General features: G+C 45.5%; 1 protein-coding gene across 9 annotated transcripts in view; it reads left to right on the top strand.

Annotated features, from left to right (window-relative positions):
• The window catches only part of PXYLP1 (2-phosphoxylose phosphatase 1), a 69,728-nt gene that overhangs the window by 11,432 nt on the left and 42,246 nt on the right, over positions 1-16,050 (top strand). For 3 of the 9 annotated variants that reach the window (XM_060099600.1, XM_060099602.1, XM_060099607.1), the window contains one exon: positions 7,446-7,571. The exons of 3 other annotated variants lie outside the window; for them this stretch is intronic. The gene's annotated coding sequence lies outside the window, so the exon portion shown is untranslated. Of the gene's footprint in view, positions 1-914; positions 937-3,099; positions 3,149-7,445; positions 7,572-16,050 lie in introns of those variants that run through there. 3 more of the 9 variants (XM_060099603.1, XM_060099608.1, XM_060099605.1) reach the window with 3 other exon arrangements.

Raw genomic sequence — 16,050 nt, 5'->3', positions numbered from 1 at the left:
GCCAAGTGCTGTAGGGAACGTGCATAATAATAAAATGAGGAGAAGGAGGATCATTACAACCTGTGATGCTGTGATTTATAATAAGAAATATATATTTGTTCTTTGTCACTGTTTCTGGCACAGAGCTCCTACAACTCTTGATATTTCCTAGAGGAGACCAGAAAGGTGTCTTTTATTATGTTAATAGGGTGACTTTTGGAAAGCCCTCAGAACCTATGGGGGCTGGTTGCCAGGAGAACCAACCTTGTGATTAGAGGATTGGAACTTTCAGTCCCACCCCTGACCTCTGGGCAGGGGTTGGGGGCTGGAAGTTGAATCAGTTGCCATTGGTCAATGACTTAATCAGTTACGCCTATGTAATGATGATCTTGGTTCTTGTCTTCCTTGAAAAAAAAATTTGGAAAGTGATGGAGATTGTAAAGCAGCTAAAGTGTTTATTAGAAGCAGAGTACATGTGAACAGGACACATGGGTGGACTCAGAGGGAGAGTTGCCCTTTTCGGGTGACTTAAATTGCTTATACGGGGACTTTTTCCAGGTTTCCCCAGGCCAGTCATCTTGCTAGTTGTCCATATCTGATCTGATTCAGGGCCCTGCCCAATGTGCGCCTGCATCTTTTAGCCAAGATGGATTCCAGTGTGAGGGTTTCTGGGAGGCTGGCAGGACATATTATGGGCTGGCACCTCCTCCCTTCCCTGACCCCTGGGCAACCTTTCTGTGCACATGTAGTTTGGGAGGTCTCCTTGACCCCAGGAATGAGAAATATGTGGCTTCCTTTTTCACCCAAGCAGGGATCAGCTCCTGCAGAGAATTATCTTTATCTTGAAGTATCTGTCCTCAAGAGACAAATTCCAGCTGCTCAACTGGGGCCCATCTATCTCCTCCCTCAATGATGCCTCCATAAAAACCCAAAGGACACAGATTGGAGAGCCTCCAGGTTGGTGAACGCATGGAGATGTAGGGAGAGTGGGAGAGAGTGGGAAAGGTATAACACTTTTCCCACATACCTTGCCATGTGCATCTCTTCCATCTGGCTGCCCCTGAGTCAGATCCTTTTTTGTGTGTGTGTGGTACGTGGGCCTCTCACTGTTGTGGCCTCTCCCGTTGCGGAGCACAGGCTCCGGACACGCAGGCTCAGCGGCATGGCTCACGGGCCCAGCCGCTCTGCGGCATGTGGGATCTTCCCGGACCGGGGCACAAACCCGCGTCCCCTGCATTGGCAGGCGGACTCTCAACCACTGCGCCACCAGGGAAGCCCCTGAGTCAGATCCTTTTGTAATACACCGGTAATCTAGTAAGTAAATTGTTTCTCTGAGTTCTGTGAGCCTCTCTAGCAAATTAATTGAACCCAAAGGGAGGTGGGTCATTGGAACCTTCAATCTATAGCCAGTTAGAAGCACAGGTGACAACCTGGATTTGCAGTTGGCATCTGAAGTGGTAAGGGGACAGTCTTGTGGGATTAAGCCCATAACTTGTGAGATCCGAGGCTTTTTCCAGGTAGATGGTGTCAGAGTTGAGTTTCTTGACTGAAAAAAATGCATAACCTAAATTTTGAGAAATATGTTTTATTTGGCAGACAGAGCTGAGGACTTAAGCCCAAGACACAGCATCTCAGATGCTCTGAGAGACTGCTTCTGCAGAGGTAAGGGAGGAGCCAGGATATATAGGAAGTTTTGCTACAAAGATCACGCAGTCAGAACATCAAAAGATTACTGTTAATTAAAGAAAACCAGGTATCTCAAGTTAAAGAATTTAGCGCTTTTCTACGTATGGGAAGATGCAAAAGTCAGGGCCTGTTGAAATCATTCCTTTGATACGCACCTCAGCTATCAAGGGCTGGTATCTTGTGCTTTCTCATTCTGAGTCTCCTCAGGGTGCACCTTGGGGGGTGGGGTGAACAACCAGCTGGTGTTGGAGAAATGCTTGGTGCTGTGGGGAAGAAAACCTCACACACATTGGAATTCGATGAAGAATCATCAATACCCTAAGTGCTTTCCAGGAAATATCTAATCCCTTCCACAAACCCAGGAATGGGGAATTGTACATTCCCCTAGAATGTAAGCTCCACGCGGGTAGGAGTTTGGACTGATTTGGTCACTACTCATCCCCAGTTTCTATGACTGTACTTGGCATATAGCAGATGCTCAGTACCTATTTGTTGGATAAATAATTGAATCACCATTTACAGGTGGGGAACCTGCAGCTCAGAGAGGTAAGGCTACTTGCCTGAGGTGCCACAGCCTGGATCTCAATCCCAGGGGAGGTATCATGAGCTGCGGCTTGGGGTTCCCAGCCCTGTTGCCCTTGGAATACGGATGACTTCTAGGATAGCGCTGACCGAGTGCAGCACAACCGTGACAAAACCTTGAGTTGAGTGGCCCAGGAGGTGTTCTGTCTTCTTTCTGCCAGTGCGTTGTAACTCGAGGGTAGGGTGAATATGCAGGAGTGTACCCATCAGCAGATGGATGCGTTCGGGAACCTCCCGTGGCTCCCTTCTCCTACGGGAACCTAGGCTGGTCCCAGCCGTTCTCCACCTGTTCACGGATGAGTCGCTGTGTAGAGCCTGTCCTCAGTCGACAGCTCAGGGAGGACTTGGCTGCCCCGCCGCCGGCTCTGTACCGCCGCCCACAGCCTTCACCCTCCTGCAAACGCCTGCTCCCATCAGGCGCGCCCGCTGATGTCCTCCTCGCCCTTTGAGTTTTAACACAGTTTCTGCCGCTTCCCCGAAGCCCTCTCTGGCCATTCTAGCACGAGCCACCGCCATCCCCCTGCAGCCCCAGTCTGTTTGTACAGTGCATTTCCTAATGGTGTTCCCAGAATCCCGAAGTCTGCAGTGTGATGGGGCTTCTGCTGAGTGGGGCATGAGGCCCCTCCTAGCATACTCTGCCTTTATCTTTCTAACACATCAAGTTCCATGTTGCATTGTGTTTTCAAAGGGGGTACTCTTTCAAAACCACTGGTCTCTTTATAATTTATCCTGTACCCACCTGGTGACTTCTTGCTTAACTACATGGTAAATAAATTTTACAGCTTGCTTGCTTTTCTGATTTTAAAAGTAAGACATGTCTACTTAAGAAAATTTGGAAAATGCAGAAAATTACTGAGGAGAAAAGAAATCTTCTAAGATCCCACCACCTGCTTAAAGAAATGTAAGCCAGTCCTCTGTCTTGAGATTTGTATTTATTTATTTATTTATTTATTTATTTATTTATTTTGGCTGCATCAGGTCTTAGTTGCGGGATGTGGGATCTTTTATTGGGGCGCGGGCTCTTCGTTGTGGTGCGCCAGCTTCTCTCTAGTTGTGACATGTGGGTTTTCTCTCTCTAGTTGTGGCACACGGGCTCCAGAGCATGTGGGCTCTGTACTTTGTGGCACGCGGGCTCTCTCATTGAGGAGCGTGAGCTCAGTAGTTGTGGCGCACGGGCTTGGTTGCCCCGTGGCATGTGGAATCTTAGTTCCCCGACCAGAGATCAAACCCACATCCCCTGCAATGGAAGGTGAATTCTTTACCACTGGACCACCAGGGAAATCCCAAGATTTGTTTGTTTTAAAGAAAATTAAGATGACTTGTAATCCCAGCTGTAAGCACTTGTAACATTAAGGGCATTTTTTTCCTCTTTCCATTGTTTTTTTTTTTTAATTGTTACTTGTGTTATTTTTTTAAAATAGTAATAGGTTCAAAGTTCTGAAGAGGAAACAATAAAAAGTCCCACTCCCGCCGCTGTTTCAAACCACTCAGTCCAGTTTGGTAACATATCTTCTTTATAACATAATTGAGTTCAAACATAATTGTATTAGAGCTTGCTTTTTTCATTTAGCAGTATAACATTTTCTGCTATCATTACTAGTCTTATAAAATTTGTACACAACATGTTGTAAAAAGAAAGCATTAAATATGTAAGTAGATATTGAAAAGTACACACTAGAGGTTAAAAGTCCACCCCTGTTAATTTAGGGGGCTGTCTCCTTCCAGACCTTTTTCTAGAAGTTTACATGTTGTCTTACAATTTCCATATGTCTGTTGAGATATGCAAACGTACATCTTACCTACATGAGATGCTCCTGTATCTGTTAGGCTGCTGCCAGCACCGGCTCGTCTGTCTTTCTCTGGGCAGTGTCTCCTGGAGGTTTGTCCACCTCCACACATAAATCTCCCTCTTCCTTTTAAGGCTGAATCATGTTCTGTTGTATGGACAAACTAATTTTCCAGCCATTTCTGTACACGTGAACATTTCAGTTGTTTTCAGATTTTTGTAGTTATTCCTATTGCTGCTTTGTACACACGAGTGAGCAATTTTGGGAACTGGATACCCAGAATACGAATTCTTAGGGCAAAGGGCATGTGTGTTTATTGTTTTAATAAGACCACTGGTTCTCTACAGATTCCATTCCAGTTAACCCTCTCACCAACAGTATGTGAAAGAATTCATTCCTTTCGATACTAGCATTCACTGGAGATGAACAATCTTTTATTTTTTTGCCTATCCAAAGGGTGAGAAATGCCATGTCTCTTTTTTTTTTAATATTACTTATTTATTTATTTCTGGCTGTGTTGGGTCTTCATTTCTGTGCGAGGGCTTTTCTCTAGTTGCGGCAAGCGGGGGCCACTCTTCATCGTGGTGCGTGGGCCTCTCACTATCATGGCCTCTCCTGTTGCGGAGCACAGGCTCCATACGCGCAGGCTCAGCGGCCATGGCTCACGGGCCCTGCCGCTCTGCGGCATGTGAGATCTTCCCAGACCAGGGCTTGAACCCGTGTCCCCTGCATTGGCAGGCAGATTCTCAACCGCTGCGCCACCAGGGAAGCCCGCCATGTCATTTTAAAGTTTGTATATCTTTCCATCCTAGTTTTCCAAGCATATACGTATATATTAGCGTCATACACACATAGCGTTCTGTGTGCTTTTTTTCTTTTTCATATTAAGTCACATTAAAATTTTCATATTTTCTTCTCCCAGTCATTGCATTGTCCTCAAAAGCTCAGTTCGGGGGTGGTGTCTTAACTGAACTGTTGCAGATCACCTGCAGTTTATTTCTGTCCTCGATCTCCAAAGACCCTGGGAATGACAAGGAAGAGAAAAGAAACCCTCTGTAGAGAATTGACACAGGGTCTGTCCAGTAAATTGGAGCCAAATTGAAATCTGAATTCGATGTTTGCTCAGGGGCTCACCCTGTAGGCATTTGGCAAGGAGGTGCCTAAAGAATCACCATGAGCTCTTGTTTCATATAGGTATCGAATACCATGTGTTCAGTGGTAAGAAGCCTCACCGGTTTCATATGTTCCATTATAAAAAGCTCCCAGCTTTGTTTGTTGTTACAGAGCGTTTACCATCCGTGAAAATATCCAGGAGGCAGTGTAGTGTAATGGGAATAGCGTTGAACTGGTGAGGCAGGGAGCTGGTTCCAGATTCCAGCTCTTCCCCTGACTGCTGTGTAGACCTGGAGAAGACACTCAACCTCTTGGGTCTCCCGGGATCTGTGTGCTGAGGATGACCAGGGTGTGAGTAGATTTGGAAAGCCTGGTGGCGGATAGGCTAGTAGTTAGAGGCCAATTCTAGCTCAATATTAATGAGAATTCTAAGAATTCGCAGCTTCTAATAATGGGATTGGCTGTTGTGCTATCATAAAAAACTCAATAGTTGGTCTTTATCCCAGGTTCCTGGCACACAGCTCCTAAAACCCTTGGAATCTCGAGTGCCAAGAGTGTCTTTCTATGCTAATGAGATGACAGGTTGTGGCGGGGAGGCTACATAGCTTCAGGCTGAGGGCCTGTGTCTAAAAGACCAAGAAATGACTAAAGGGTTGTAATGATCAGCCCCACCCCGCCGCCCGGTCGGGGAGAGAAGGGAGCTGGAGGTTGAATTCAGTCATCAGGGGCCAGTGGTTTAATCACTCTTGCCTACATGAAGCCTCGATAGAAAACTCAAAACAGCGGGGTTCAGAGAACTTCCAGGTTGACAAACAGAAACATGCGGGGAGGGTGGCAAGCCTGGAGAGAGCGTGGAGGTTCTGTGCCCTTGCCCCGTACCTTGACCTTTGCAATTCTTCTATTTGGCTGCTCCTGAGTTGTATCCTCCATAATAAATCTATAGTAAGTAACAGAGTTACTTATTCTGTTTCCAGATTTGTGAGCTCTCCTAACAAATGATCACACCTGAAGTAGGGTGTTGTAGGAACCCCCCTGGCTTTGTAGCCAGAGCAGGACAGAAGCGGGCAGCCTGGGGACCGAGACTTGTGACTGGCATCTGAAGTGGGGCCGTCTTTGGGACTGAGCCCTTAAACCTGTGGAGTCTGAAGCTAACTCTGGGCGGTCAGTGTCAGAAGCGAATTGAATTGTGGGACACCCAGAGCTGGTGTCCGGAGACCGGAAAATTGGTTGGTGTAAGAAAAAAGCCCCACACATTTGGTGTCGCAACTATTGTGAGTAAAAACAGCTGAGCTGAATATCGTCCTTCTCCAGAAATGTTCTGACGTGCCGTCAGCCGGCTCTGGGCCAGGCTTTGTCCAGTGCTGGAGACACACTTGTGAACAGACAGACCCCGTCCCTGCTGTTGGGTGGCTTACGGTCAATCACAGGTGACAGCGGGCCAGCCAGGAATTTCAACGTGCTTGGTTGTGTAATGACAGTGCTGAGAAGTGTCATGAAGGAGAAGCACAGGGTGACTTGACAGTGTCAGACAGGATGCTGATCTAGATAGGGGAGTTCAAGGGCAGCTGCCCTGAGAAAGTGATCCAAGGGCTGATTGGGAGTCAGCAAGGTAGGAAAGAGGGAGGGACAGGAGAGGCAGCGTGCCGGCCGGAGGAAGGCCGGGAGGATAGATGGCTGGTGGCTGGAGTGAGCCTGTTCTCTGTTCATTCTTTCCTTCATTAATCCGACAAATATTGACTGAGGACCTGCTGTGGGCCAGGCATCGTTCCTAGCACTGGGGATACAAGAGCAGGGAGCAAGACTGAAGTTCCTAGCCTCATGCCACTCACTGTTGCTGCAAAACAAATCATCCTCAAACTGAAGGCTTAAAACAACCATCCTTTTACTCTCATTCTCATGGTTTGGAGGTGAACCAGGCCCAGCCAGTGATTCTCACCCAGATCTCTCACACAGTCATTCAGGCAATGGCTGGTCTGGAATCATCTGAACGTTCCCTCACTCACACGTCTGCTGTTAGGCATGCCCACCCCCGGGTGCCCTCTCATGTGGTCTCTCCTGCGTCGTGGCCTCAGAGCTCTGAAGCAAGTGATCCAGGAGAGAGCGAGCTAGGTAGAATCTGCATAGACTTTTCTGACCTGGTGTTGGAGCTCACACAGCATCATTTCTACGCCTTTCTACTCCTCAAGGCAGTCCAACGCCTGTTCCCAAGACCTAGAACCTCCTCCTGGTGGGAGATGTGAGAGAGAATTTGTGGACGTGCATTAAAACCACCACGCTCTCATGCTCTTCTCTCCCCAGCATTTCAGCCTTGGCTTCAAACTTACCTACCTGCCGTGGCTCACTCACCAGAGTCTTCCCGAAAGAAGGCAGCCTGATGGCCCTGGGGGTTCCACCTCCCTCCTCTGCCTGAGCAGCTTCAGAAAGGTACAGTTTTCTCCACCTCAGGTTCTTTCCTGTGAGGGGTTGTGCCCCTGGTGGACTAACACCCCAGGCATCTGCCCAGCTGCCCCACCTCCTAATGGGTTGTCAGAGGACAGGCATGGACACAGGTCCCAAGTCTCCAAGGAGCAAGGCTCTTCTGTGGGGCTGAGAGATGGCCAGGATGGCTGGAGGGCTCTCGTGTATGGGCTTGAGGTGAGGCTGGGCCTGCAGGCCACGGGCAGGGTTTGGTCATCATCCCAAGAGCATTATGGGAAACCACTAAAGCGCCAGAGTTCTAATGACCACCTGCTGGGAAAATGATAGAAGACTGTCCTTCTGGGGACAACAAGATTTTGGTTGAACATGGTTTTAAATGAATCTGTTAGAATGGTTTATTTTTCTCACAAAGGAAGATGTCAGGTATGTTCCTGACTTGAGAAAAAGAAACAGATCTCCATCCTGATTCGATCAGTCATAACGAGACTAGTGATATGGCAGGCTGCGGTTAGTTATCACAAGGTTGGTGGGCAAAGCCAATCTTCCATAACCAACAGTTCACAGCACTGTTACTGAACACGATCCACAGCAAACATTCCCACCACTGTGATGTCCTGTAATACACACAATAGTGCCCAACTAATAACGCCACAGATTTTGAAAGATGACTATTAAGACTCTAAATATTACAGGATAACTCTTTGCCCTGTTTAGTAGACATACTTAGTCAATTTAGAAACTCAATTTTATGGTGAGAATACAGAATAGGTATTTGCTCATCTAGCCTGAGTTTGTGGAAACTGGTGAGTAAACAGGGATCGTGGTGATCCCCATACTTGGCATTCTCAAAAGCTCTTGCATTGACAGCTTCTTTCTTCATGTTTCTCATTAAGCATCGCTTAATTTTTTTTTTAGAACCCCTAGTAAAGTACCAGTAAGTATGACTCACTTTGGAAAACTTGGAAGGACCTGCCATCCACTGAGTGAGGTGGCTGTCTTTGTTCCGAGGTCTCTCCCTCTCTCAGCTCCAAGTTAGGGTTCAAGGCAAACATCATATTCCAGATCACAGAATGATTTAAAGATGTAAATAGTCAGAACTCTCCAGAAAATGTTGCCTGATAATAAGCTTAGGGGGTTAGCCCTAATCTGTACATTTAAATATTCCTAGAAAATGCTTGCTCCAAAGCAAAAAAAAAAAAATTTATTGGTGTATTTTCCAGTGGGTAGCAGAAAGGAATTAACCGTTACTGAGTTACTGTGACTCAGGTGTTTCATGAATATTTTGCTTAATCTTTATCAAAAGCCTATGTGTATGGGAGTTCCCTGGTGGCACAGTGGATAAGACTCCAAACTCCCAATGCAGGGGGCCTGGGTTCGATCCCTGGTCAGGGAACTAGGTCCCACATGCGTGCTGCAACTAAGAGTTCGCATGCCACAAGTAAGGAGCCAGCATGTCGCAACTAAGACCCGGCAACTAAGACCAAATAAATAAATACATATTTTTTTAAAAACCTATGTATATGGACAAGTAACTGTTAGGATTAGTGTTAAGCTGCTATAACAAATAAACCCCTAAATTTCTGTGGCTTAACACAATAGATGATTTTTTCCTTACAAAAATGGTCCAGTTTGGTTCCAAGACAATGGTATCAAGGCTGCTGGTGTGCGAAAGTGGTGGGAGCTCTGCTGCACACAGATTTGGGGCCCCAAGCTTGTGGAAGCTCTGCTTCTGTAGCATGTAACTTTCAAGTTTGCCTTTTTCTCTTTTCTTTTGGTTATTTTATTTTATTATTTTTTAACACTGTACATTCATATTTACTCAACATCAATTTATATCCTATCTTCTTTTTTCCTCCAGTTTTATTGATATAATTGACATACAATATTGTGTTAGTTTAAGGTGTACAACATAATGGTTTGATACGTGTGTATATTGCTAAATAATCACCACAGTAAGTCTAGTTAATATCCATCACCTCACAGAGTTACAAAAATTTTTTTTCTTGTGATGAAAACTCTGAAGATCTACTCTCTTAGAAACTTTCAAATATACAGTAGAGTATTGTTAGCCATAGTCACCATGCTGTACATAACATCCCAAGAACTTATTTATCTTACAGCTGGAAGTTTGTACCTTTTTACCACCTTCACCCATTTCGCCTAATGCCCACCCTCCACCTCTGGCAACCACCAATCTGTTCTCTGTTTCTGTGAGTTCAGTTTTTTGTTTTTTTTTAAGATTTCACATATAAGTGAGATCATACCATATTTGTCTTTTTCTGTCTGACTTATTTCACTAAGCTTAATGCCCCCGAGATCCATGCATGTTGTCACAAATGGTAGAATTTCCTTCTTTTTCATGGCTGAATAACATCCCATTGGTATGTGTGTGTGTATATATATAAAGAACCTCAGTGTCCATCAACAGATGAATGGACAAAGAAAATGTAATATATGTATATAGATGTAGATATAGATATATACCTTGGTTATTATAAGTAATGCCGCAGTGAACATGGGATGCAGATACCTCTTTGAGGTAGTGATTTTGTTTCCTTCAAGCATACACCCAGAAGTGGAATTACTGGATCATATAGTAGTTCTATTTTTAATTTTTTGCTGATCCTCCATGCTATTTTCTATAGTGGCTGCACCAATTTACATTCCCACCAGTAGTGCATATGGGTTCCCTTTTCTCCACACCCTCACCAACACTTGTCATCTCTTGTCTTTTTAATAATAGCCATTCTAATAGGTGTGAGGTGATGTCTCATTATGGTTTTGATTTGCATTTCCCTGATGATTGGTAGTATTGAACGTCTTTTCAGGTACCTGTATGTCTTCTTTGGAAAAATGTCTATTCAGTTCCTCTCCCTTTTTTTAATCTTTTTTTTTTTTTTTTGCAGCTGAGTTGTATGAGTTCTTTATATATAGTTTAGATATTAATCCCTTATTTGATATGTGATTTGCAAATATTTTATCTCATCACGTAGGTTGCCTTTTCATTTTGTTGATGATTTCCTTTGCTGTACAGAAGCTTTTTAGTTTGATATAGTCCCACTTGTTTATTTTTGCTTTTGTTACCTTTGCTTATGGTGTCCATAGGAGCCAAAGGAGTTTACCCTTTATGTTTTCTTCTGGGAGTTTTATGGTTTCAGGTCTTATGTTCAAGTCTGATCCATTTTGAGTCAATTTTTGTGTATGGTATGAGATAGGGATTCAGTTTCATTCATTTGCATGTGGCTTACAGTTTTCCAATACCATTTATCGAAGAGGCTATCCTTTACCCGTTGTATATTCTTGGCTCCTTTGTTGTAAATTAATTAATCCTATATGCGTGGGTTTATTTCTGGGCTCTCTGTTCTATTAATCTATGTATCTTTTTATGCCAGTAGTATACTGTTTTGATTACTATAGTTTTATAATACAGCTTGAAATCAGGAAGTGTGATGCCTCCAGCTTTGTTCTTTCTCAAGATTGCTTTGGCTAATTGGGGTCTTTTGTGGTTCCTTACAAATTTTAGGGTTGTTTTTCTATTTCTGTGAAAAATGCCAGTGGAATTTTGATAGAATGTGTAGATTGCTCTGATTAGGATGGACATTTTAAGTTCTTCTAATCCATGAACATGGAATATCTTTCCACTTATTTTCCCTTCCGTTTCTTTCTTCAATGTCTTATAGTTTTCAGTGTACAGATCTTTCACCTCCTTAGCTAAATTTATTTCTGGTATTTTATTCTTTTTGATGCAATTGTAAATGGGATGATTATTTTCCTAATTTCTTTTTCTGATAGTTCATTTTTAGTGTATAGAAAGGCAACTGATTTTTGCATATTGATTTTGTAGCCTGTAACTTTACTGAAATTGTTTATTAGTTCCAAGTTTTTTGGTGGAGTCTTTAGGGTTTTTTGTATATATTATTACATCATCTGCAAACAGAAACAGTTTTACTTCTTCCATTCTGATTTAGATGCCTTTTAATTCTTTTTCTTGCCTAATTGCTCTGGCTAGGATTTCTAGTACTGTGTCGAATAAAAGTGGCGAGAATGGACATCCTCATCTTATTTCTGATCTTAGAGGAAAAGCTTTTAGGTTTTCACCATTATATATATGAGTACCATTGACCTTGAGGCTTGTGTTTCATTACAACTTTTAGCTGAATCAATCTAAATGGAGCTTATTACAGTGTTATTCCCTACTTTATGGGAAGGGAGCTGGGGCTAAATAACAGTTCGGATTCCTTCCAAGATAAATGTCTGTGATTCTATGTGACCGTGTTCTTAGCTCTGTTTTTGCTCTACCTGTCTCTTTATACATGCAAAGAAACCAAAAAAAAAAAAAAAAACAGTTTTGAGAGTTTCTCAAAACATCTGAATCAGAGAATCCTTGGATCTCAGCACATGGATGCTCCTACAGGTCACCCATGCCAGCCCCTCCACAGCACCTCCAGCAGGTAACTGCCCATTTGACCACCTCCTTGGGCAGGAGGGCTCATTCTGTATTGACACTGATGCTGCCAGCCTCCCACTGACTCACACAGCAGTTTTCTGAAAGTGTTTTTAGAGGCATGGAGTTCCTGCCCACCAGCACTGGCAGTGATGTTGACACACAGAGGACCTGGGGCCCCATGCCTCATCATGACCGAGTCACGGGATGGGCCAGCAGTGAGCACAGGTTTTGTCAAAGCTCTGTCGGTGAGTGTGCTTCCAGCCTGAAAAAGGCCTCCCTGGGAGAAAAGCCTTGATCTGTTGCATGGATGAGCGCTCCATTCATGTATCCACCCAGAGCAAAATTCTATTTCCACGTAGTACTGTTAACAGAGAAAAAAATGCAGCTTTCAGAAAGCATAAGTGGCCTTGGCAACCTGCACTTTCAGGCATGCCTGGTTCACTTTGGACAGCTGAGATTCTCAGGACAGTGTGAGCTTTTTTGTTGTGTTTTTTTTTTTCCTTTAAAATTTTGACTTCATCACTGAAATCTTCCATTGTACATCACTTATAGTTCCAGTTTTATAGCCCTGCCTATTTAATCCTTTTGTGCTTTCCTTGACATTTTAAGAAACTTTTAATTGACACAGTTTGCTTGCAAAATAAAAAGAATCAGCTGTATTTTTTTAAGTGGCTTTGTGGTGAGTAAGGCATGCCAACTGCGTGTTCTCCCATTTTTGTTGAAATACTTACCGTTGCTCTTGACATTCTAAAATAAGAATGCCAGTTTCAGATGTGATGCTTCTAAAACTTAAGAAAGAGCAAAGCAGCCAAGTTGGCTGGCACCCAGACTTCTCCCCAAATGTCAGGAAAAAAATCACTGAAGAGTACATAAAAGTGAAAATCCTGGCTTGCTGAATTATTTATTTCAGTCTCTTCTGGTCCTGAGAAACGATCAGTAGCCCTGACAAGTTTATCCTTTGTCGAGCTGGAAAAAACCTCAAAGGGAAGAGTGGTGGGCATGTGTAGCTCACACATGCAGGGCAAAAAAAAAATTTTACTATTTCAGGGATTTTAAAATACTAAGTCTGCAGATTATCTGCCTCAAAATCCTTTTTGGAAAGAAACGATAGTTAAATACTTCATGCTGCATATTTCAGCACATGTGAAATATGGGGAAAAAAGTCTTGTCAGTAGAACATGTAGTCAGTAGTCTGAGGGATGCTGCTCTGCTGGTTGTACCCAAGCAAACTGATGCTCATTAAACATACAATTATAACGACATGTGCTTTGATTGCTGGATCTGAAAAGGGCTGGGACTGTCATCAGATGACTGGGTTTGAGAATAATTTTTTAGAGTAATTGTGTGTGTTGTCAAATCTTCTCCAGCTGTGGGTTGTTACAGGCATCCCCTCCCTCCCTCAGTCCTAACAGAACTCCCATTCTGTTCACCATCTCCCTCCCTGCATGGGCCTCCGCCAGGAGGTGAATCCTGATTGGTTTCACCCAGTCTCGGCGGTCCATTTCTGGTGCTGGTGATCAGTCTGGGGCATGGGCCTGTGACACAGTTCTGGCTGTTAGACGTTTGGGGAAGTCCGCTGGAGGGTTTCTGGGAAAGGCATCCTGGCGTCCAGTAGAAATGTGCAGGATCATCCCTTCTGCGTCTGCATATTGCCAAGGGGGATGCCTGGAAAGTGGTCACCATCTGTGATCCTTGAGTGGAGCCATCCTAGGGACATGACAAACACGGAGGACGGCAGAGAGCCCAGAGATGGGAAGATCCTGACTTCCTGATGATGCCTTTGAGTTGCTGAATTAAGCAACCCTGCTGCAGCAGTTCCTAGCACTGTGACTCATGTGAGAATGTCGATGGGTCCCTTTGCGTTAGCAGGGTTTTCTATTACCTGCAGCCAAGCCATCTTCATAGATACATGAATTGTTTGAGATAAAACAAAACATGTAACTCAAAAAGAACAAAGGGGGGCTTCCCTGGTGGCGCAGTGGTTGAGAGTCCGCCTGCCGATGCAGGGGACGTGGGTTCGTGCCCTGGTCTGGGAAGATCCCACGTGCCGCGGAGCGGCTGGGCCCGTCAGCCGTGGCCGCTGAGCCTGCGCTCCGCAGCAGGAGAGGCCACAACAGTGAGAGGCCCACGTACCGCAAAAAAAAAAAAAAAAAAAAAAAAAAAAGAACAAAGGTTACCCCAGCCATGTCTCATTTATATCACGTCTAAGAGTGATGTTCAGCCTGGTCAGTGATGAACCTAATGCAGTTAATCAGGAGTCTGTGTGCTAATTCATCACAGCCCACAGAGGGAGCCCGCATGGAGAGGACCCATGTTCTTTAGAGCTAGTGGCGAGTTCTAGTTAGGGGATTGCTCTGGCTGCTTTAACAGAAATGACAATGACTTTTTTGTTCTTTTTAAATTTAATTTTTATTTTATATTGGAGTATAGTTGATTTACAATGTTGTGTTTGTCTTGGGTGTGCAGCAGCCTGGTTCAGTTATACATATGCATGTATCCATTCTTTTTCACATTCTTTTCCCATATAGGTTCTTACAGAAATACCAATGACTTTAAAAGATTGTGAGATTGATTTTTCTCTCCCAAAACAGTTTGAGCTGGTAGGCAGTTAAGGAGATGGATGACCCATGGGGTCCTCCAGGGTTCTTCTCTGTCATCTACAAGGATGTTGTCTCCGTGGGCATCGAGAAAGCTGGCTCACCACCATGCCAGGGTTGGGGGTGGGGGGAAGGAGGAGGGGCAGAGTCAGGTAGTGGACGCAGCCTCCTGTTGACCCCGCATTGCACATATTACCTCCAGTCACAACTCATTGACCAGAACCTGGTCACATGATGACAGGTAATCGCAAGGGAGCCTGGGAAATAGCTATCTCTAGCTGGGTGGCCACGTGTCCAGCTAAAACCTAGAGGATTCTGCTAGTAAGAAGGCGAGAATAGACACTGGGCGACAGTTAGGAGTGTCTGCCACATACGTGCCCTCTACGGTGAAGAGGAAGGACGTGACCGAGGCAGAGTGCTGGCAGCCACTCTGTGGTTGTGAAGCAGGGCTGTGTGCCAGGAGGGCCAGGCTCCCTGCGCAGCCTGGAGCCTCGCGCTGGTCGTGACCTGCCCTTGGCCTGTCTTCCGTTCAAACAGGGGACTTGAACCAGGTGGTGTTCAAAACCTCTTCAAACTGACTCGGTCTGTTTGCCGCAGTGCAGGCATTTATCTCTAGGGTGGGCACAGAGACAAGGCGGGAGCAGGGTGAGGACCCCACGTGTGGGTGGTGGGTACTAAAGCCATAAGAGAAGTCACTGCTGACACTGAGAGCTTAGTAGGAGCCCGGAACTGGGCTGTGTCCCTTACAAGGATTAACCCCATGAGCCTTACACACCCTATGAGCTGGATTGTTCCCATTTCATAGATGGGGCAGCCGAGGCTCAGGAAGTGTTAGAGAAGGGCCCTAGACCTGGCCAGCTGACCCCGGAGCCCACATACTTAACTCCACGTCGCGGGAAGCAGGACTGGGGCCTGCAGAGGGATTTGTGGGGTGTGGCCAGGTCATAGTGAGCCCAGAAAGCAGGGCCAGAGAGCGCCGGGCCTGATGCTGCCCTTATCCAGGGCCAGCTTCGGGCGTGATCTGCAGCATTGATTGCTCCCCGCCCCCCACCCCGACTGGTGACCCTGTAGCCAAGGAGGCGGGTGTTGCCACTCCGTGTCACATCTGGGCATGACGCTGTCTTGGGTTACATCACCCCTCCTCCCCAGCCCAAGGTAGAAGACAGGCTGTCCTTCAGGAGGAGAGTAATGTGGGTGAGAGAGGCGTCCGGGAGGGTTGGCGTGAGGCACAGCGCAGAATGTTCCAGGGGAGGCACGTTGCGTGGCTCTCAAGCATCCTTTAAAGTGTCACCCCTGCTGAGAGGGGCAGGGAGGCCTCAGGGCCTGCTCCTGTCCTGTATTCCCAGCAGAGGCTGGTGCTGGGAAGAGATAGAGAATCCCAGCCCTAGGAAATGAGGGTCAGTCCACGAAGTAGGCCTGTCCCTCAAGCTGGCACTGCTTG

The sequence above is a fragment of the Mesoplodon densirostris genome, chromosome 5 (assembly GCF_025265405.1).
Source record: "Mesoplodon densirostris isolate mMesDen1 chromosome 5, mMesDen1 primary haplotype, whole genome shotgun sequence".
NCBI classification, from domain to species: domain Eukaryota; kingdom Metazoa; phylum Chordata; class Mammalia; order Artiodactyla; family Ziphiidae; genus Mesoplodon; species Mesoplodon densirostris.
Note: the sequence above shows the minus strand (reverse complement) of the source record. Positions and strands in the feature narration are given on the sequence as shown.